This window comes from Asterias amurensis, chromosome 1 (genome assembly GCF_032118995.1).
Source record: "Asterias amurensis chromosome 1, ASM3211899v1".
Lineage (NCBI taxonomy): Eukaryota > Metazoa > Echinodermata > Asteroidea > Forcipulatida > Asteriidae > Asterias > Asterias amurensis.
The window spans coordinates 1,496,533-1,518,104 of NC_092648.1; positions in this window are offsets into that span (position 1 = coordinate 1,496,533).

The window sequence follows — 21,572 nt, forward strand, 5'->3', positions numbered from 1 at the left end:
CAGAACAAAAACTTAAAGGAACACGTTGCCTTGGATCGGTCGAGTTGGTCTTTGAAAAGCGTATTTAACCGTTTGTTATAGAATGCATATGATTAGAAAGATATTTTAAAAGTAGAATATAGTGATCCACACAAGTATCACTCGAAATTACGTGGTTTTCCTTTTACCTCATCGACAAACACGGCCGGCTATTTATGGGAGTCAAATTTTTGACTCCCATAAATGGCCGACCGTGTTAGTTCTCAAAGTAAAAGGAAAACCACGCAATTTCGAGGCAAACATGTGTGGATCTTTGTATTCTACTTTTTAAACATCTTTCTACCCATATGCATTTTATAACAAACGGTTACAAACGCTTTTCAAAGACCAACTCGACCGATCCAAGGCAACGTGTTCCTTTAATTTTATCGATGTCAATTTCATTTTGTGTGATTTATGTTTTGCCCAACTATGGTTGTTTTGAAGGCAAAATTTGTACTGTGCATTGTAATGAACTATCATCTTCTTGTGTGGAGTATTGAAATTAATATGCAAAGAAATAATAAAGCCCAAAATGAATTGGTTTTATTTAGTATCAAATTGTTGTTATTGTTGCAAGCGAAAGAACTTGATGTAATTCCCCCACCCTAAACAAAAACTACATAGATAAATTAATTTAAATTAATTATAAATTTAACCCAAATAATAATAGTATTTTGGAAGATGTTGGAGGGTCTTGATATACTAGGGACTTGTCATTATTTGTTGTGCTAACTGTTTGTTTTGTTTAACTGTGAATCCTTGTTTTGTCAGAGTAAGGAAATAAATTGTCCCTTGAAAGTAACTGACCCCAAGTAGTGTTTTTATTCTGTGTTAATGAGTCGAGTCAACCAATGAGTTGAGACACGGCAATCTCCATGTTCTGCACTAATTTGACAATCGCCCTAAATGACTGGTAACAGCTTGAATGCTAGAGTTGGGACACCCAAACTGTAGTTGAGATCGCTGTGTGGGTACCGTGGAGCCACAGTCTCCCGATGATCCCAGTACAAAACTTACAGCAGTTTGGCACTGGACACTATTGGTAATTACTACAAATAATGGTAAGCATAGAAACTTACTTGGTAATAATAATAATAATAATAATAAAACCGTTCTTATATAGCGCATATCACCGTGAGGTCCCTATGCGCTGTGAAAGGAAATCAACAATTATTGTACAAAGTAAACAGATATGTTTTCAACCGGGTTTTGAATTGTTCTGATGTCTCAGCCTGTTTAACAACCTCTGGAAGACTGTTCCATAACTGAACTGCTGCATATTGGAAAGAGCGGGAACCGTACGACTTGGTTTTGATAACTGGGGGGGGGGGGGGTCAGAAGGGATTTATTTGAAGATCGTAGATTCCTGGTTGTTTTGTACTCCTGAACTAAGCTTTGAAGATAAACAGGGGCAATACCATGGATACATTGATAAGTCGGAACCAAAACTTTAAAATCAATTCTAGCCCGTATTGGTAGCCAATGTAGATCCTTAAGAATGGGTGTGATGGATTCCCGAGTGCGAGTTCTGGTGACAAGTCTGGCCGCTGAATTTTGTATGCGTTGTAATCTGGCAATCTGAGTGTCTGGTAGTCCGTAAAGAAGGCTATTGCAGGTATCTATGCGGCACATTACAAAGGAATGAACCAAATTTTCAGTAGATTTCACATCCAGATATTGTCTGATGGAGCCGATACTATGAAGAGCAAACGAAGCAGCACGACATACATTGCTGACATAATTGTTAAGTGAAAGATGGGTATTAAACAGAACTCCGAGGTTGCGAGCACTTGACACTGGGCATATGGAGGTATTGTTTAATGTGATACTTGAGAGAGGACTAACAGGTCTGGTAACGAGCAATGGAGAGCTGTTGACCGTATAAAACATTGTGAGAAACAGAGTTTTTGAGAAAGAGGTACATGTACATTTCTCACTCAAATATTAAAAGACTTCAGGCCTGATGCAGCCATTTATTATGCATACTGATGAAAGCACACAAATTTGTACAAATGTTTTTTTCTTTCATTATTCTCTTGCAACTTTGGTGACCAATTAATTGGTCCAAATGTTCACAGATTTATGATTTTATGCATTTTTGGTATACACCAAGTGAGAATACTGGTCTTTGACAGCAGACATTGTACACTGTTAATGCACAGTCTGGCTCCATGTGTTTTTACACAATTCTCCTCATACAGCATACCTTCTACACTTATTTCTGCACAGTCTGGCTCTGTTGTGTTTTATTGCGTGGGGGGCTGGAACCAGATGAAAAAGGGACAAAATAATCGACGGCAATCTTTAGTTACACGAGGAAATTATTTTCAGTTTTTTTCTTCAGCTGAAAAAAGAATTTCATGTCTGTTTTTTTTAAATATTTCGATATATCAATATGATTAAAAAAAGTGACATCGGCGATTTCAATGTCAAAAAGTATTTAGTTTTTTAGAAATATCGACGGACGTTATGATCATTGATCAGTATGCGTTGATTGTCTGTTGAGAAAATTGCTCCTTGTTATTCATTTTATTTTACAATCACTCAAGCAATGCTCATTCTTGGTCTTGATTTGTCTGTGTACTGTAGTGGTCAGTAGTAGTGTCAGGTGTAGTCAAATAAATGTTTTATAATTATATAAATTGAATCACTGTGTTTGACTGTTACTTGTACATTGAGGGAGCAATTCCTTAGCCGCCAACTGCCTCTGGTGAAAGAAGGATGGTGCAGGACTGGTAGTGATCCAGCTATGCTGAGGTGTATAGGACCGGTAGTGATCCAGCTATGCCGAGGTGTACTCAAGTATTCCACTTATGATGCTGAGAGTGATGCAAGGGATGGATGGAGTACCAGAGTGATGAAGTACGACTATCAGACCAGGATGAGATCATCTGAAGGACTATATAATGACAACATGTACCATATGAAGACAGTCACTCCCCAGAAAGGAAAACAGCCACAGCCAAAGGAGCTATCATCAGCAGGACCAAAGATACAAGATGGAAACACCCACCAGACTTCTCTGAGCTTGGGTCTCTGACAGCCTTGGGATGTGAGATCCAAGCATGAAGACAAAACATCCAGGGGTGGATTTCACAAAGGTAGTCCTAACTTAGGACTAGTCCTAGGCAAAGCTAAGAGATAGGACCAGTCCTAAGTTAGGATGAGCTACTGGTCCTAACTTGGGACCAGTCATATCTCTTAGCATTGCTTAGGACTAGTCCTAAGTTAGGACTACCTTTATGAAATCGACCCCTGGTCCCTGGAGCAAGCTCTGCAGAGTTGGATAATGAGGCTAATCAAGTTCAAGAAGTCCTGACATGTTTTATTTGAGCTACTTACACATCAAGGGCAATCTAAGGACACTCGAACATGTAAAGAGAGCAAGATGTGATAACTGTAGTTTGGACATTCTTGTCCGGTGTGCCAACACTGAAAGCTGTTTTTAAGGGGGAGGAAGTTTAGTGTTATAGTTTTTGAGTCAATGCATGGTGAGGTATCATTGTAAAATAAGTTTTTGGTATAACCATGTGTACATCCCTTTTGCTGTGTATATATATATATATATTTTTTTTTGGGGGGGAACAGTTTTGCTTTTTATTCTATTGAGGATGACTTAATTACGAATGCACTCTGCGAAATGAAGTTAATAAAGAGAAGTCGCCTCCAACCACAAAGTGAAAATAGTAGTCACAGCTGATTATCCTACCTTTCGCCCTGGTTGAAGTTAATAAGTAAACAATTGTTTTCTAAACTAAATGGTTTCTGGAATTCCAATATATACATGTACTGCAAAATCTTCAGCAAAGTAGACACCACAAACCACAAATCAAATTTTTATGCAAGTTTAGTGTTGATGTTAATGTAGTAGGATAAAACTGCCAGCTCAAGGTTATTTTATGTACTTTTATTTACTAAACACAGATGTGTGCACTGAATTCTCGACCTTTTACTTTTTAGATGGCTTTTGCTTACTGTTTTACACAAATGTAGTTAGCAGAAAAGTCTAGACTTCATGTCAGCATTTTCTCAAGAAAATTGTGCACATTATAGTGTACAATGTTGTACATTCTTTCATGACAATGTAAATTTTATCGTTACCAAAAATGAACTTAATTTTTGTCCAAGTATGATGAGGTTAAAAACTGATTTGTTTTCAGTATTTTTTAAAGCCATTGTTTTGTTAGTTATCTTGCAGGCTGTCATCCCTCAGTGTAGTCATGGTGTGGTGAATGCAATGCTGGAGCTTCCAATCGTCTCAGCAAAAGATTTATGAAGGTTTGAATTTATGCATTCTTTCAATCACCTAAGAGAGTACCATCCTGGTAAAGTCAAAATACAGGATTGTTCTTTGCTGGGGAGAAATCTGTTTTTCTGCCGAAGATCGGCATGCCTTCAGACAGTATGGCATCCATCAAACAGTTCAGTGTTCCTTTATCAACTCCTGCTCTATAGTAATTTTTCTCTTTCAGGTGGTTTCCAAGGATATTCACCACAACCTTTTCTGGCCAGGGCAGGTAGACGAACCACACAGTTGAGATGTCCTCCTACTAGGATGGAAGTGATCACCAGATGCTTAGATAAATTGAACAGGGATCACAACTTCTCCAGACATGCTCGATGACTTCTCCAGACATTCACAATGCCTTCTTGAAACTTTTGTTTGGCAGAGACATAACTTGGAGAAACAGTCTTGTCAGGTAAGGCAGTTTTACTAAATTAAGTCAGTGAGTGAATAATGGGATTGTTGCTGTTACTCTCTATTCTCGTGGTATCAATACTCAATAGGTGTTTTATTTTATTTTATTGCTGATGAGCTAGGGGTTGTCAAACCTGCTTCTTAGGTAGCCCTACAAGTCAAACCATTTAGTTACCTCTTATTTGAGGACTTAATTTCTCAAAATGTACGTATGCAGGCTAGGCCTTTAAAAACGTACAGCTAACTGGAGCCAAGTTGGGGAAACCAAATTGGTGCGAGGCCGGAAACCCAAATGTTGATAACTTTGACACAAAAACAAAAGACCAATACCACACTGGACATTGGACAAGAATCTTTACTTGTGGAGTCCATACATTCACAGATAACAGCCTTCCACTTGAAGCCTAAAAGCTTCAAAATTATTTGGCTGATCCCTAATTTGGAGAAACAGGCATGAGGTTGTTGCTGTTTATATCAATTCTCTTTTTAATAGTAAATGTAAAACCTCAACAGGAATTTTTGTTTAATCTTTGCGTCTTGTCAATGAGGGCTGCTTCAACAATCTTGGTAGACGGTCTCACAATGAAGATGTCTTACTGAAGGATGAGGTCTGAGACAGAGAGTCTGCTGATGAGATACACTGCAGATCATGGTGAGTTAAAACATTCATAACGTTTGCTCATTTGTTGCAAATACTAGCTTCAACATGTCTTTAAAAGACAAAGTGACATGATCCACCACAGTGGGGGACATGGCCATATAGGACGACAGTCAAGTTTATTCCGATAGCTTGGTGTCGCTACCCTGACACAAGTTAAACTGATTTCTTACAACCCTACAAGCAATAATGAAACAATTTTTTCATCATATTACCCTTACAGTAATGTGTATTAAGTTATGCATACTCGGTACTTTCCCAATTTTTGTGTTAAAAATCCTGTGAATCTCTCGAAAGGGATTCAAACCCAAAACCTCTGCATTGCTAGAGCAGATTTCGCTGTAAGGGTAAAAAAAAAACTCTTATATTCTTTGTCCCCGGTGCACAAATTTAATATCTAGTGAAACAAAGTTAGGAACCTAGTTGTGTCAACATGTTTTAAATTCTCATCAAGATATTACACAAGAGTTAATGGGTTTTTCAAAATTTATGCAGGATTATTTACCTGTATCATTTTGCTTTTAACAGTGTTTTTAAAGGGAAGGTACATGTTTGGTAATTATTCAAAACAAATATTAACTTAAAAACCGAGTTGGTAACAAAGCATTGGAGAGCTGTTGATAGTATAAAACATTGTGGAAAACGATTCCCTCCGAAGTAATGTAGTTTTTGAGAAAGAGGTAATTTATCACTAAAATATTATTTAAGACTTCCAGCTAGAAGTCTTTTATTCCCATCTGAAAGCACACAATTTCGTCCAACAAGAGCGTTTTTTCTTTCATCATTTTCTCTCAACTTTGATGACCGATTGAGCCCAGATTTTCACAGGTTTGTTATTTTATGGTTATGTTGGGATAAACCAAGTGTTGACAATTACCAAATGTGTATCCTTCCCTTCAAGTCTAGAAAATTGATCATGTTGTGTGTTGTTCCTCCAACCATTTTGCTATTTTGTTGCTGTTTTGTCTTTAAACAATTGTGAAAATATTGACACTAAAAACTGATTAACTTTCTCTTTACGATGTGCCCTGGGTTCTTGATGTGTGATATGCTCTGAATGTTCGAGTTTGTAGAGAGGGTCCAACTTCATGGATCTACTTGCTGTTTATTTAAAAACAAAACAGCACTCGCGGAAGCAGAAAAGTTTAGACTTCATGTAAGCATAATTCTCAAAAAATTTGTTTTTGTTGTACATGTGTACACCACTGTGCATTTTTTAATAACACAATTAGTGCAGTAACTTGACACAGTAAGCAGAGAATGAAGACGGGAAGCAAACAATTTCACAGTAAGCAAAGCCATTAATTGGTTTACATTTCTAAAGTTGACCTGCTTGCAGTCTCCTTTTTCAGGAAAGTTGTTACCAACCATCATTCATGATAAGGTTAAAAACTTATTTATTTTCAGTAATTTTTAAAAGACATTGTTTTGTTAGTTACCTTGCAGGCTGTCATCCCTCAGTGTAGTCATGGTGTGGTGAATGCAACGCTGGAGCTGTCATCTCAGCAAAAGATGTACCCCTCCCCTGATCCTACCATCCCATGACAGAGAAGTGTATACATGTTTGAATTAAATGAGAAAATAGAAGTAGCTTTTGCAAACAACTTACCAACCAAAAGGACCGTTGGTATAGATGCAAAAAATAGTTAATGGCCTGTTCGTCCCTGGCAGAGTCTTTGCTTTAAGAAGGACTTTGCTAGGGTTGAAACGTCAGGCCATGAACAATTATTTGCAAGGTTTGACTTACTGCATTCTTCCAATCACCTAAAAGATCCGCTTAAAGTCAAAATACAGGATTGTTCTTTGCTTGGGGAGAAATCTTTCTCCCAGCTAAAGACCGACAAGCCATGCAAGTGGGCATCCATCAAACAAATCAGCTAAACAAAATTTGCTTATTAATTTGCTTTTTTTCAAAAGAGTCCATATCCAATGGTAAGAGACATTTACAAAAGATTGTTTATCTCCCCAAAAGTCATTACAATATCAATGCTGTCTGAGTTTGAACATATTTTTATGGTTTAACTTATTAATAACTCTTGTAAGCGTTTATTGTTGCAACTTGTTTGGTTTGTTTTTGTTGCAGAAACGGTTAGCATCTCCAAAGACATTTATCCATCAATAAGTAGAGGTCCAAGACCAGCCTTAGATAGAGGAGCTGCAGTCTCCAGTTAAAGGTGAATCCCCCAAAGTACTTTGAATAATAACTTCTGGTCTAACATTGCGCTGAGTAATAATAACTGCTGCTCTAGTTTGAACAATTCAACTAAAGATATTTCCATGTATCACAATCGTTTCAGAGTTGAAAGTCTGGTTTTCTTATAAAGCTTTGCAGTGAATGTTCGAACTGCCTTTAGCTACCGGGCAACCTCGGTAGTTGGTATGACACTGCTCTAGAATTGCAAGGGTCGTGGGTTTGAATCCCACCCGAGTAACATGCCTGTGATATTTTTTCAAAGGACTCAGGAAAGTACTGAGTATACAGTGCTTACACACATCGTTGTATGGGTAAAAACCAAAGTTAATATTCTTTATCCCCGATGCAAATTTAACATCTCTTATATTGACTTGTTCTGTTTTTGGGGTTTTCTTTATGGCTGAGTTGTGTTTTTTTGTTTTGATTTTTGGGGGCGGGGGTTTTGAAAGATTTTTGAAAAGTACCTCAAGTGGCAGATGCTAGATTACTTTCTGACTGATAACCTAAACCATTATGTTGCTACTGTAATGTTTTTCTTAATTTATTCTGGATGGATTAATTGAAAGTATTAAACAACTGAATGTAAAAGCAGGTTATCTGAAAGGTCACTGATATATAAAAAGAGTTCATTTTGGCACTACTTCATAAGAGAACTGTTTTAGGCATTCCCCCCCCCCCCGCCCCCCCGCCAACCGAATTTAATTTGCTTGTTTTGATAGTATTCCTGTTGTGCATCCAGCTATTTTGTTGCTTTGTTCAATATTTGTTGCTGCAAATTGTTTGATTTGTTTTGTTGCAGAAAGACCAAGCATCTCCAAAGATCTACCGATAAACAAGTACATTGTATGACCAACCTAAGAAGTGGGAGCTGCACTCTCCAGAAAAGGTGAATTCCCTAACAGTGAACTAAATATTAAAGACCTGCTTGAACGAAAATGTCAAGTCGTGAACTTTGCTGAATTCCACTTAAAATGTTTTCGATGAATAAGGAAATTGAGTCATATGATTATAAATAGGTTTCAATTGTGTAAAAACACAATCATTTTGTATGCCCTTATCCACAGCTTTTCTGCGAGATTTGCGAAAAGCCCCGTTACGTAATCACTCTCAAAACGTCACAAGTAGATAAAGCCGCTTTGTTGCAGCGTGGATGTATAACAAAGCAAACTCCCACAAATGACGTCAGCGGCATTGTCCTTTGACGCCCGCTCTCAACGGCAGAAGTGTTGTTAGTTTTTCAAAAAACCTTTAGGTAGGAGCCTGATTTTTTAATCGATAATTATTACGAAAAGTTCAGAAGTGTACACATCAAAATTACATTAAAATGGTGAACAAGTGCATATAAACAAGTAAAAATACCATTTCTGTTGAAAACATTCCGCTCAGGTAGCTGTTTAAGAATGTGGCTGGCTGCCAAGTGCAGCCTACTTCTCAAAACACTTTCTGGCCGCGTCCTTTGCAAATCAGCTCTGAGCTGCGAGTCAGGATAATTAGCCTCCCAACTCATTTATTTGGTTATTTTGTTCAGAGTTAACAAGCTTGTTTTCTGGTGGGTTTGACTGGTTATAGGAGGTTACCTGACAAGCTTCATGTTAAGCTAAAAGATAAAGACAAATTCTGAGCTGTTGGTAATTTAAATTGTCTTCACTTAGTGTTAAACTGATTATTAGAAGAAAAAAAATGAAGGTATAAGCAAGCTACTTGAAAGTTCCCTGATTAATAAATAAAATTCATATCAGCACTACTAACTCTGCCATAGAAATGTTTGGAGGCAGTTGCCCCACCAACCTCCAAATTAGTGTTGCTTGTTAGGATTTTTAAAAACAAAATGCTATTTCTGTCAGCCATCTGTCAGTCATCTGTTCTTCCATTTATCCACACTATGCGAAGCTTCAAACACATAATAATATTTAAGGCTGTTTTCAATGTTTTGTTGCTGCAAATTGTTTGGTTTGTTTGTGTTGCAGAAAGGCTCATCATCTTCAAAGACATCTACCCATCAACAAGTCGATGTCCGAGACCGGCCTTCAATTGAGGAGCTACACCCTCTAAGGTGATTTCTGTAAAATATTTGTTTCAATTTTTTTTTTCTGGTCCTAAACAGAGCAAATAGTTATTCACAGAATTTTTGTTGCTGTGATGGGTTACAAAGAAGTAAATATGAATTATTCAATCATTATATCTCTGGCAAGAATTTAAAAGTTGATAGGTTCAGTTGTGGGCTGTCTTCTTTGCGGGTTTTCTGTTGGCTTGGCTGTGTTTTTTCATTGGTTTGAAAGATTTTAAGAAGGTCCCTTTGGATGCTTCATGTTAAACCAAAATATCAATACAAACTTCTAGCTGTTGGTATATTAAGATGTGCGTGTCATTTGCTGGACTTATATCATTCTGCGAGCTTGTTTTGCTGCTGCTTCAATGTTTTCCCTTCATTTGTTTATGATTGAAAGTGTTAACATATTGGGTAAAAGCTAGGACTTGACCAACTGCTTTAATGTTGAATGGTAGTTTGAATCTCAAAGTGTTGCAATTCGTTTGATTTTGTTTGTGTTTCAGTCTGGCTGATTATCTCCAATTATATCTACCCAGTAATAAGCAGATGTCCAAGACCAACCTAAGACGTCGGAGTCTCTTGACGGTTGCTACACCAGGATGCTGCGTATATGGCCCTAAACATCTCCTGCCAGGACCATATGAGAAACTGCAATCTGTATGCTGGCTGGCCAAAGACTACAGAAGATACCTGTGAACATCGACTTAAGTTTTCTTGGCACTGTGATCACCACTCTGAGCTTGATGCTTGCCCAACCATCCTCTAGGAGCCAACTCAAGGCAATTGCTTCTTGTTGGAGAAGATGTCTTTCATTCATAGACACCCTGAGACGAGACACCAGCTTCGCCAGCGCTGAGGAACTACGCTCCTGCATGCTAGATCAACACATCTGGACAAAAAAACACTGGAAAGGCTCGCGCTACTTTGCATAGCGCTCGCCTTGATGAAGAAGATGTAGGAGCTGCACTCTCCAGAAAAGGTGAATGCCCAAACAGTGAACTAAATATTGAAACATGTTGCGACCAATATTAATGTCCATTTTCATGGCCCTGCTTACCGCCAATTTCCGCGCTTAGGATTATGATTCCCCACTTAAATGCAAGAGTGCTGAATTTCTGCGCTAGCCTTGTGAGCATAGAATGCCTAGTAACGTGGAGTACGCACGCACAAAAGCTTAAATTCGCAGCTAACTTGTGAAATGTGCTTGTCATAAGCAAAAAATTCCCTGCTTCCATAAGCGCTGATTCTGTGCCGTATAAGGAGCCATAAAACTGGACCCTGTTCCAACTATAGCTTTCTATGCAGAATGCTCAGTTGTCCCGGTGTAAACATACATTAATATCAGTGTTTGTTTGGGTTAGAAGGATTTGGAGGTTTTGGGAAGGTACCTGAGTGAGCTTCATGTTAAACCAAAATATCAAGACAAACTCCTTAACATTGGTGATCTACATTGTGCATGTCATTTGCTGGACTGCATGTAGTTTCATTCTGAGAGCACCTTGAAACAACCCATTATGTTGCTGCTTCCAAAGTTTCATCTTAATTTATTGTTAATTGTTTGAGTACAACAAAATTAAAGGTAAATGCAATTTATTAGGCCTGGGCGAATTATTCGAATATCCGGTTAATGGCGAATAGGTTTTCCTATCCGTAACCGCGAATGCCTTTTTTTTCTGGATATCCGCATAGGGCGCGAATACCTATTTACAAACCGGATAATTCTGTAATTACAACCGAGTAACCGGATGTTCTTTAATATCCGAATATCCGCGGACGTCGGGCGACAACTGGTATGAATGTTTTGTCAGAATCCTTATGAAACTTCTATTAAGACAGCATAAAACAGCATAAATTAAGTATTTAACTATAATCACCTCCGTGAAGAGTTAAAACAATGACATTTCTGACGTAATTTGTTCAAAGATTACAAAAGTTTTCCGTCACGTAGAGTCAATCACGATCAAAAGAAAAAGCAAATCGCCATCTTTAAATTAAATCCGGTCATTTTTATGAATGAACCGAGTGAAACTGTCTAAAACTAATATCAATCTGCCCATAAGATCTCATTCGCAAACGAACGGCGTCCTCTAGCGGCAAAAAAAAAAAAAAAAAAAAATGATTTTTTTTTTTTAAATAGCGCCCTCTAGGTTAATTTCGGATAGTTGGCCAGCGGTATCCGAATAACAAAATTTTACTATTCGCCCAGCACTACAATTTATCTGAAAGCTTACTGATATAACAGTTAGGTTCATATCAGCACTATTTCATAAGAAATCTGTTTCATGCATAAACCCCCCCCCCCCCACACACCTTGATTTACTTTTGCTTATTTTCCTATTGTGCATGAGTGCCTTCAACTACTTTGTATCTGTTTTCAATATTTTTTTGCTGCAAATTGTTAGATTTTTTTTAATTTTTTTGTGCAGAAAGGCTCAGCATTTCCAAAGACATCTAACCATCAGCAAGTAGATCTACAAGACCAGCCTACAATTGAGGAGCTGCACTCTCAAGTCAAAAGGTGAATTTCTCACTACAAAACTTTTAATAGTTACTTCTGGTTCATAACAGAGCACCATAGTGCAGATTTTGTGTTGCTGTGTTGGGTTAACCAAAAAAAAATGTGAGTCATTTTCTTGCATCAATACAAATTATCAGTCATTTCCCTGAAGCCTTATAGCCATTTCGCAGTAATGACAGGCTGGTTTGTGTTTTTTAGTCAGCTTTTATAAATTTTGGAAAAGTGCTTTTATAGTAAGATTTATTTGGAATAATAAATAATAATTTATTCATTTATATTGCGCCCATTCCATAAAATGTACACAAGCGCATAACAAAATAATTATAAAAATATAACATTAATATCAAGACAAGTTCATAGATTTTTTTATTTTAAGATTGCATGGTATTTGCAGGATAACTTTTAGTTAGGAATATAAATATAAATCAATGATTAATACAGTTCATACAGCACCAATCCCCAAGAGAACTGTTTTCAGTTGTTGACAGTTTTACTGTTGTGTATTTGGATTGCAGCAATCCAAATGCTACTGTGTGCATGAGTTCCGTAACACCACCTTGGTTGGTGGCTGGCGCTGTTAACGGACCTCGCCTCCGGCTCGGTCTGTTAACAGCGCCAGCCACCAACCCGGTCATTACCACGTAGTGAAGACCGGGTACTCGCACTGTTATTCCCTAATTATTGAATAACACATCGAAAGTGGTTCCCATGGGGCGAAACAAATGTAGTTGATGAAAAGATTTCATTTTACTTAAGTTTGTCACAACTTAATAGAGGCATGCAACTCTTCTGCGTGTCCACGGAATTCCGCGTTTTTAAAGCCTTTTTTTTAGCCTAGTATATACCTGGCAACAACAATGTACAACCTGTGTAAAATAATCCTAGTACATGTACATGCTAACAAAACAACTTGGAGCATAATAAACCTCATCATTTTCTAGGGTACCATTGTGGGTGTTATCTCCCGTGGAGTTTCGGCTGCCTCGCTTCGCACTTGCTTTGTGCCTTCGAAAAAAAATTTCCTTTTGTTTCAACAGGCAGTTGCATGCCTGTTAATGAGAGTGGACTTATTTTGGGACATTATTTGGTGTGTGACTTATCTTGACTTGCAAAAATTTGACTTGTGACTTGACTTAACTTGACTTGGAGAAAAATTACTTGCCACTTGAATTGACTTGAGGAAAAAGTCTTGGTTGCAACACTTTTTTAAACCATTTGTTGCTTACAATTTTGAGGGTTTTTTTTGTGTTAATTTTTCACCTATTTTTTATTAAAAGGTTTTTTTTACAAATCCAGAGTTGGAAGCAAGTTTTCTTTACTTTGACTGTTTTGATGATGGGTAGTCTTAAACATCAACTGTTACAAACTTTATTTTGTTCGTTTGTGTTGCAGTCAGGCTTTCATCTGCAAAGACTTCTCTCTGACTGCGAGTAGATCTCCAACCAAGACCAGCCGATGATGAAGGAGCTACCCAGTCAAAGGCGAGTTCATAACAAGATTACTTTTAATATGTACCCCAGTCTCGAATGGAGCTCTGTAACAACCATGCAGAATGCATGTTGTTACTCTTTTAAAGGCACTGTACATGTCTGGGCCTAGCACCCTGTGTCGGTGGACTCAATTTTTTTAATTTACGAAATATGGTTTTCAATCCTAAATCCTGGTTAGTCACAACAATTGTGTCCTTGAACGAGGCACTTTGCCTTAATTGCTTCTCTCCAACCAGGAGTACAAATGGGTATTCCCCAGGTTTTCCAACTTCGAATAACTGTCCTTTCTGGGCAACAGGCCTTTAGTGCTTTGCCAGTGACTGTCGTTACTGTTGAGCGGCAGACCTTTGGTGCTATGCCATTGGTTTCCGATGTCGTTTCACTTTCACTCCTTGAGCGACAGTCACTGGTTACCGATGTGGGTTCATTGTCGTATCTTGAGCGGAAGGCCTTTGGTGCTATGCCATTGGTTTCCGATGTCGGTTCACTTTCATTCCTTGAGCGACAGTCACTGGTTACCGATGTGGGTTCATTGTCGTATCTTGAGCGATAGGCCTTTGGTGCTATGCCATTGGTTTCCGATGTCGTTCTATATTCGTTCATTGAGGGACATTTCGCTGGTGCTAGTCACTGGTTGCCGATGTCGGTTCATTGTCGTTTCTTGAGCGACAGACCTTTGGTGCTATGCCATTGGTTTCCGATGTCGGTTCACTTTCATTCCTTGAGCGACAGTCACTGGTTACCTATGTGGGTTCATTGTCGTATCTTGAGCGATAGGCCTTTGGTGCTATGCCATTGGTTTCCGATGTCGTTCTATATTCGTTCATTGAGGGACATTTCGCTGGTGCTAGTCACTGTTTGCCGATGTCGGTTCACTGCCCTTTCTTGAGCGACAGGCCTTTGGTTCTATGCCATTGCTGTACAATGTCGGTTCACTGTCGATTCTTGAGCAACAGGCCTCTGGTGCTAGTCACTGATTGCCGATGTTAAATCACTTTCATTTCTTGAGCGACAGGTCTCTAGTGCAAATGCCACTGGTTGCCGATGTCTGTTCACTGTCGTTTCTTAAGCAACAGGCCTCTCGTGCTATGCCATTGGTTGCTGATGTCGGTTCACTTTCGTTTCTCGAGTGACAGACTTTTGGTGCTAAGCCATTGGTGTCCGATGTCGGTTCACTGTCGTTTCTTGAGCAACAGGCCTTTGGTGCTATGCCATTGGTATCCGATATCCGTTCACTTTCGTTCCCTGACCAACATTCCTCTTGTGCTAGTCACTGGTTGTTGATGTCGGTTCTCTTTCCTTTATTGTGCGACAGGCCTCTGGTGCTATGCCATGGTGTCCGATGTCGGTTCACTGTCGTTTCTTGAGCGACAGGCCTGTGGTGCTATGCCATTGGTTGCCGATGTCTGTTAACTGTCGTTTCTTGAGCGTCGGGCCTCTGGTGCTCGTCACTAGTTGCCGATGTTAGTTCACTGTCAGTTCTTGAGCGACAGGCCTCTGGTGCTATGCCATGGTGTCCGATGTTGGTTCACTGTCGTTCCTTGAGCAACATTTCTCTGGTGCTAGTCACTGGTTGCCGATGTCGGTTCGTTGTCGTTTCTTGAGTGACAGACTTTTGGTGCTATGCCATTGGTGTCCGATGTCGGTTCACTGTTGTTTCTTGAGCGTCAAGCCTCTGGTGCTAGTTTGGTTGCCTATGTTAGTTCAGTGTCGTTTCTTGAGCGACCGTCCTCTGGTGCTATGCCATTAGTGTCCGATGTCGGTTCACTGTCGTTTCTTGAGCAACAGGCCTCTCGTGCTATGCCATTGGTTGCCGATGTCGGTTCACTTTCGTTTCTCGAGTGACAGACTTTTGGTGCTATGCCATTGGTGTCCGATGTCGGTTCACTTTCGTTTCTTGAGCAACAGGCCTTTGGTGCTATGCCATTGGTATCCGATATCCGTTCACTTTCGTTCCCTGACCAACATTCCTCTGGTGCTAGTCACTGGTTGTTGATGTCGGTTCTCTTTCCTTTATTGTGCGACAGGCCTCTGGTGCTATGCCATGGTGTCCGATGTCGGTTCACTGTCGTTTCTTGAGTGACAGGCCTGTGGTGCTATGCCATTGGTTGCCGATGTCTGTTAACTGTCGTTTCTTGAGCGTCGGGCCTCTGGTGCTATGCCATTGGTGTCCGATGTTGGTTCACTGTTGTTTCTTGAGCGTCAGGCCTCTAGTGCTCGTCACTAGTTGACGATGTTAGTTCACTGTCAGTTCTTGAGCGACAGGCCTCTGGTGCTATGCCATTGGTTGCCGATGTTGGTTCACCGTCGTTCCTTGAGCAACATTTCTCTGGTGCTAGTCACTGGTTGCCGATGTCGGTTCGTTGTCGTTTCTTGAGTGACAGACTTTTGGTGCTATGCCATTGGTGTCCGATGTCGGTTCACTGTTGTTTCTTGAGCGTCAAGCCTCTGGTGCTAGTTTGGTTGCCTATGTTAGTTCAGTGTCATTTCTTGAGCGACCGTCCTCTGGTGCTGTGCCATTGGTGTCCGATATCGGTTCACTGTCGTTCCTTGAGCATTATTTCTCTGGGGCTAGTCACTGGTTGCCGATGTCGGTTCGTTGTCGTTTCTTGAGCGACAGGCCTCTAGTGCTATGCCATTAGTGTCCGATGTCGGTTCACTGTCGTTTCTTGAGCAACAGGCCTCTCGTGCTATGCCATTGACTGCTGATGTCGGTTAACTTTCGTTTCTCGAGTGACAGACTTTTGGTGCTATGCCATTGGTGTCCGATGTCGGTTCACTTTCGTTTCTTGAGCAACAGGCCTTTGGTGCTATGCCATTGGTATCCGATATCCGTTCACTTTCGTTCCCTGACCAACATTCCTCTGGTGCTAGTCACTGGTTGTTGATGTCGGTTCTCTTTCCTTTATTGTGCGACAGGCCTCTGGTGCTATGCCATGGTGTCCGATGTCGGTTCACTGTCGTTTCTTGAGCGACAGGCCTGTGGTGCTATGCCATTGGTTGCCGATGTCTGTTAACTGTCGTTTCTTGAGCGACAGACCTCTGGTGCTATGCCATGGTGTCCGATGTCGGTTCACTGTCGTTTCTTGAGCGACAGGCCTGTGGTGCTATGCCATTGGTGTCCGATGTCGGTTCACTGTTGTTTCTTGAGCGTCAAGCCTCTGGTGCTAGTTTGGTTGCCTATGTTAGTTCAGTGTCATTTCTCGAGCGACCGTCCTCTGGTGCTGTGCCATTGGTGTCCGATATCGGTTCACTGTCGTTCCTTGAGCATTATTTCTCTGGGGCTAGTCACTGGTTGCCGATGTCGGTTCGTTGTCGTTTCTTGAGCGACAGGCCTCTAGTGCTATGCCATTAGTGTCCGATGTCGGTTCACTGTCGTTTCTTGAGCAACAGGCCTCTCGTACTATGCCATTGGTTGCCGAAGTCGGTTCACTTTCGTTTCTCGAGTGACAGACTTTTGGTGCTAAGCCATTGGTGTCCGATGTCGGTTCACTGTCGTTTCTTGAGCAACAGGCCTTTGGTGCTATGCCATTGGTATCCGATATCCATTCACTTTCGTTCCCTGACTGACATTCCTCTTGTGCTAGTCACTGGTTGTTGATGTCGGTTCTCTTTCCTTTATTGTGCGACAGGTCTCTGGTGCTATGCCATGGTGTCCGATGTCGGTTCACTGTCGTTTCTTGAGCGACAGGCCTCTGGTGCTATGCCATTGGTTGCCGATGTCGGTTCACTGTCGTATCTTGAGCGACAGGCCTCTGGTGCTAGTCACTGGTTGCCTATGTTAGTTCAGTGTCGTTTCTTGAGCGACCGTCCTCTGGTGCTATGCCATTGGTGTCAGATGTCGGTTCACCGACGTTTCTTTAGCGACAGGCCTCTGGTGCTATGCTGTTGGTTGCCGGTGTCGGTTCACTGTCGTTTCTCGAGTGACAGACTTTTGGTACTATGCCATTGGTTGCTGATATCGGTTCACTGTCGTTTCTCGAGTGACAGTCTTTTGGTGCTATGCCATAGGTTGCCAATGTCGGTTCACTGTCGTTTCTTGAGCAACAGGCCTCTGGTGCTATGCCATTGGTGTCAGATGTCGGTTCACTGTCGTTTCTTGAGCGACAGGCCTCTGGTGCTAGTCACTGGTTGCCGATGTTGGTTCACCCGTTTTTTGAGTGACAGGCCTCTGGTGCTATGCCATTGGTGTCCGATGTCGGTTCACTGTCGGTTCTTGGGCGACAGGCCTCTTGTGCAAATGTCACTGGTGTCCAATGTCGGTTCACTGTCGTTTCTTGAGCGACAGGCCTCTGGTGCTATTCCATTGGTGTCCGATGTTGGTTGACTGTCGTTTCTTGAGCAACAGGCCTCTGGTGCTAGTCACTGGTTGCCCATGTTGGTTCACTGTCGTTTCTTGAGCGACAGGCCTCTGGTGCTAGTCACTGGTTGCCGATGTTGGTTCACTGTCGTTTTTTGAGTGACAGGCCTCTGGTGCTATGCCATTGGTGTCCGATGTCGGTTCACTGTCGGTTCTTGGGCGACAGGCCTCTTGTTCAAATGTCACTGGTGTCCAATGTCGGTTCACTGTCGTTTCTTGAGCGACAGGCCTCTGGTGCTAGTCACTGGTTGCCCATGTTGGTTCACTGTCGTTTCTTGAGCGACAGGCCTTTGGTGCTATGCCATTGGTGTCCGATGTCGGTTCACTTTTGTTTCTTGAGCGTCAGGCCTCTGGTGCTAGTCACTGGTTGCCGGTGTTAGTTCACTGTCGTTTCTTGAGCGACAGGCCTCTGGTGCTATGCCATTGGTGTCCGATGTCGGTTCACTGTCGGTTCTTGGGCGACAGGCCTCTTGTGCAAATGTCACTGGTGTCCAATGTCGGTTCACTTGGTGTCCAATTTCAGTTCACCGTCATTTCTTGAGCAACAGGCCTCTGGTGTTAGTCACTGGTTGCCGATGTTAGTTCACTGTCGTTTCTTGAGGGACAGGCCTCTGGTGCTATGCCATTGGTGTCCGATTTTGGTTTACTGTCGTTTCTTGAGCGGCAGGCCTCTGGTGCTATGCCATTGGTGTCCGTTGTCGGTTCACTGTCGTTTCTTGAGCGACAGGCCTCTGATGCTAGTCACTTGTTGCCGATGTTAGTTCACTGTCGTTTCTTGAGCGACAGGCCTCTGGTGCTATGCCATTGGTGTCCGATGTCGGTTCACTGTTGTTCCTTGAGCAATATTCCTCTGGTGCTAGTCACTGGTTGCCGATGTTAGTTCACTGTCGTTTCTTGAGGGACAGGCCTCTGGTGCTATGCCATTGGTGTCCGATGTTGGTTCACTGTCGTTTCTTGAGCCGCAGGCCTCTGGTGCTATGCCATTGGTGTCCGATGTCGGTTCACTGTCGTTTCTTGAGCGACAGGCCTCTGATGCTAGTCACTTGTTGCCGATGTTAGTTCACTGTCGTTTCTTGAGCAACAAGCCTCTGGTGCTATGCCATTGGTGTCCGATGTCAGTTCACTTTCGTTTCTTGAGTGACAGGCCTCTAGTGCAGATGTCGGTTCACTTTCGGTTCTTGAGCAATAAGTCTCTAGTGCAAATAGCACTGGTTGCCGATGTCTGTTCACTTTCAGTTCTTGAGCAACAGGCTATTCCACTGGAGGCCAATGTCTCTTCATATTGCTCAACAAATCTCTTATCACACTTTCAATCAAAATTTACACCACACTTGATTAGGGGGTCGACCAAATAATCAACCCAGCAATTATTTTGCAATTTAATATTGTTTGCTTATTTATAATTTCTGGTCTTCAAACTTGACCTTTTTCAGAGACGGCGATAAAGGGAATAGTTTCTTGAAATGAAGTGCAGAATGGATTCACCACTACTGATATCAACAAGGATACTGGGTATGAAGGAGAGCAATGCATATTAAAACATCGCTATCCTCAAGACATCTAAGCTGCCAATCAATTTGTTGGTTTCAACAGTAAGGTATTATAAATGTGTTTTTATGAACTGAATAGAATAAGCTCCAATGTAATCCGAACACTGTCACTCGCCTTGTGGAACAGTCTCCAAAATATGAGCACATCATCCCTATTCTTCGCTGTCTCCACTGTCTGCCAATCAAGGACCCTGTTGTGTTCAAGCCATGGTTGCTCACTTACTAGTCTCAACATGATCTCGCTTCTACAGGTATCTCCGAACTTCTAACCTCGTATAATACACATCCTCGTTGTCTTCGCTCATCATCACAGTTTCTACTGCAAGCCCCCCACAGAGTCTCCACCTCGCAATATGGGGGTCAATGCTGCTCCCATCTTATGAAACAGTCTTCATCTTATTGTTGGCCAAGCTACTTAGATCACTTCCTTCAAGAGTCGCTCTAATTATTGTTTTAGCTGAACACTCCTGTGTTGTTTTTATGGCGAGATGCTGAGGATCTTGGCCAAGGGTGAAGTGCTGGTAACCTCTCCCCTTTTCATAACTTTTTTTATTAATGATGCACTTCTTGTGCTTTTTAATTCTCGTTATAGCTGAACATTCCTGTGTTGTTTTTATGGCCAGATGCTGAGGATCTTGGCTAAGGGTGTAAGTGCTGGTAACCTCTCCCCTTTTAAATATGTTTTCTAATATTGTGTGTTACTTTTGTGTAGAGGTTTATATAGGCACTGGACACTATTGGTGATTCCTAAAAATAATTGTTTATCATAAAAACCTATTTGCTAACTAGCAATGGAGAGCCGTTGCTAGTTTGCTACATTGTGAGAAATGGTTCCCTCTGAAGTAACAGTTTTTTAAATAATAAAGACTTCATTTAAAGCCTTTTATTATGCATCTTAAAGCAGTCACACAAATTTATGCAAAAAGGTAGTTTTTTCTTTCGTTATTAACTTGCAACTTCAATGACCAATTGTGCCCAAATTTGTTATTTTATGCATGCATGTATGTTGGGAAAGTGAGAATACCAGTCTTTGACAATTACCAAATGTGTCCAGTGCCTTTAATAAGTATCTTTCATTATTGTTATTATGATTTTAATCGAACATCTTGTAAATAAGTACACCATTGCAAGCAAGCACAAATGCGATTTTTTTTTGCGCTTTGAAATTGCGATAAATTGCAAAATTGCATAATGCGCTTGCAAGCAAATTTAGCGATCTTTGTGGTGCAGCGGTTAGATTAAAGGGACCTGGACACGTGCACGTGGCATGTGGGGTCCTACTTCCGGCTCGGGCCACTGGGTGGTTGATCTTAAAGGTGCATTTGGGCTCCTCATCTGTCAGGACGGTGCCGGTGTTATCACAAATGGTTGACCAACGGAAGTAGTCCCTAGTCCTTTCAACTAGGGACCGCGTTAGTACGAGTAGGGAGGCTGTCCTGGCGCCGAAGTTGGGACAGTGGACCGGACCCGTCCCCTTAAGGGGCGGTGCAATTGGCTCTTACGATCTCAGAAAGCGTGTGGGGCCGGTATCCTGGAACCTGCACGTTGGTAGCCCTGCTAATTGAACTAAGCTTACCAGGATGACAATCAGCAAAATCTGATGACAAAAAAATGATTGCGATGGTGTACTTATGTATAATGGTTTACTTAAATAAATTAATATTTTAGTGTTTTAAATAAAAGCTTATAATAAGTACATGTTCTGCATTGCAATTGCATTAGCGTGTTGAAGGTATGTCACCCCAGTATGATGTCTTGCAGTGTATCCCATTATAGTCTGTCTCTTATCATGGGAGTGTCAGCTCCTATAATGGTGACATTGTGAGATTGCACTATCATGCAAAGGTGCGTTCCACTTCTGCAGTGATGTGGAGGTGTGTGCCACTTCTGCCTTGTGCAGAGGTGCGTGCTGCTTCTTCACGGTCAAACTCCCTTAGGCCCAGGCAAAGATAGCCCATCAACCAACTAGTTTGAATAAAACCCCTCAAAAGAAATGTTTAATTTAAAATAGCATAGAACAGAATAACCCTTA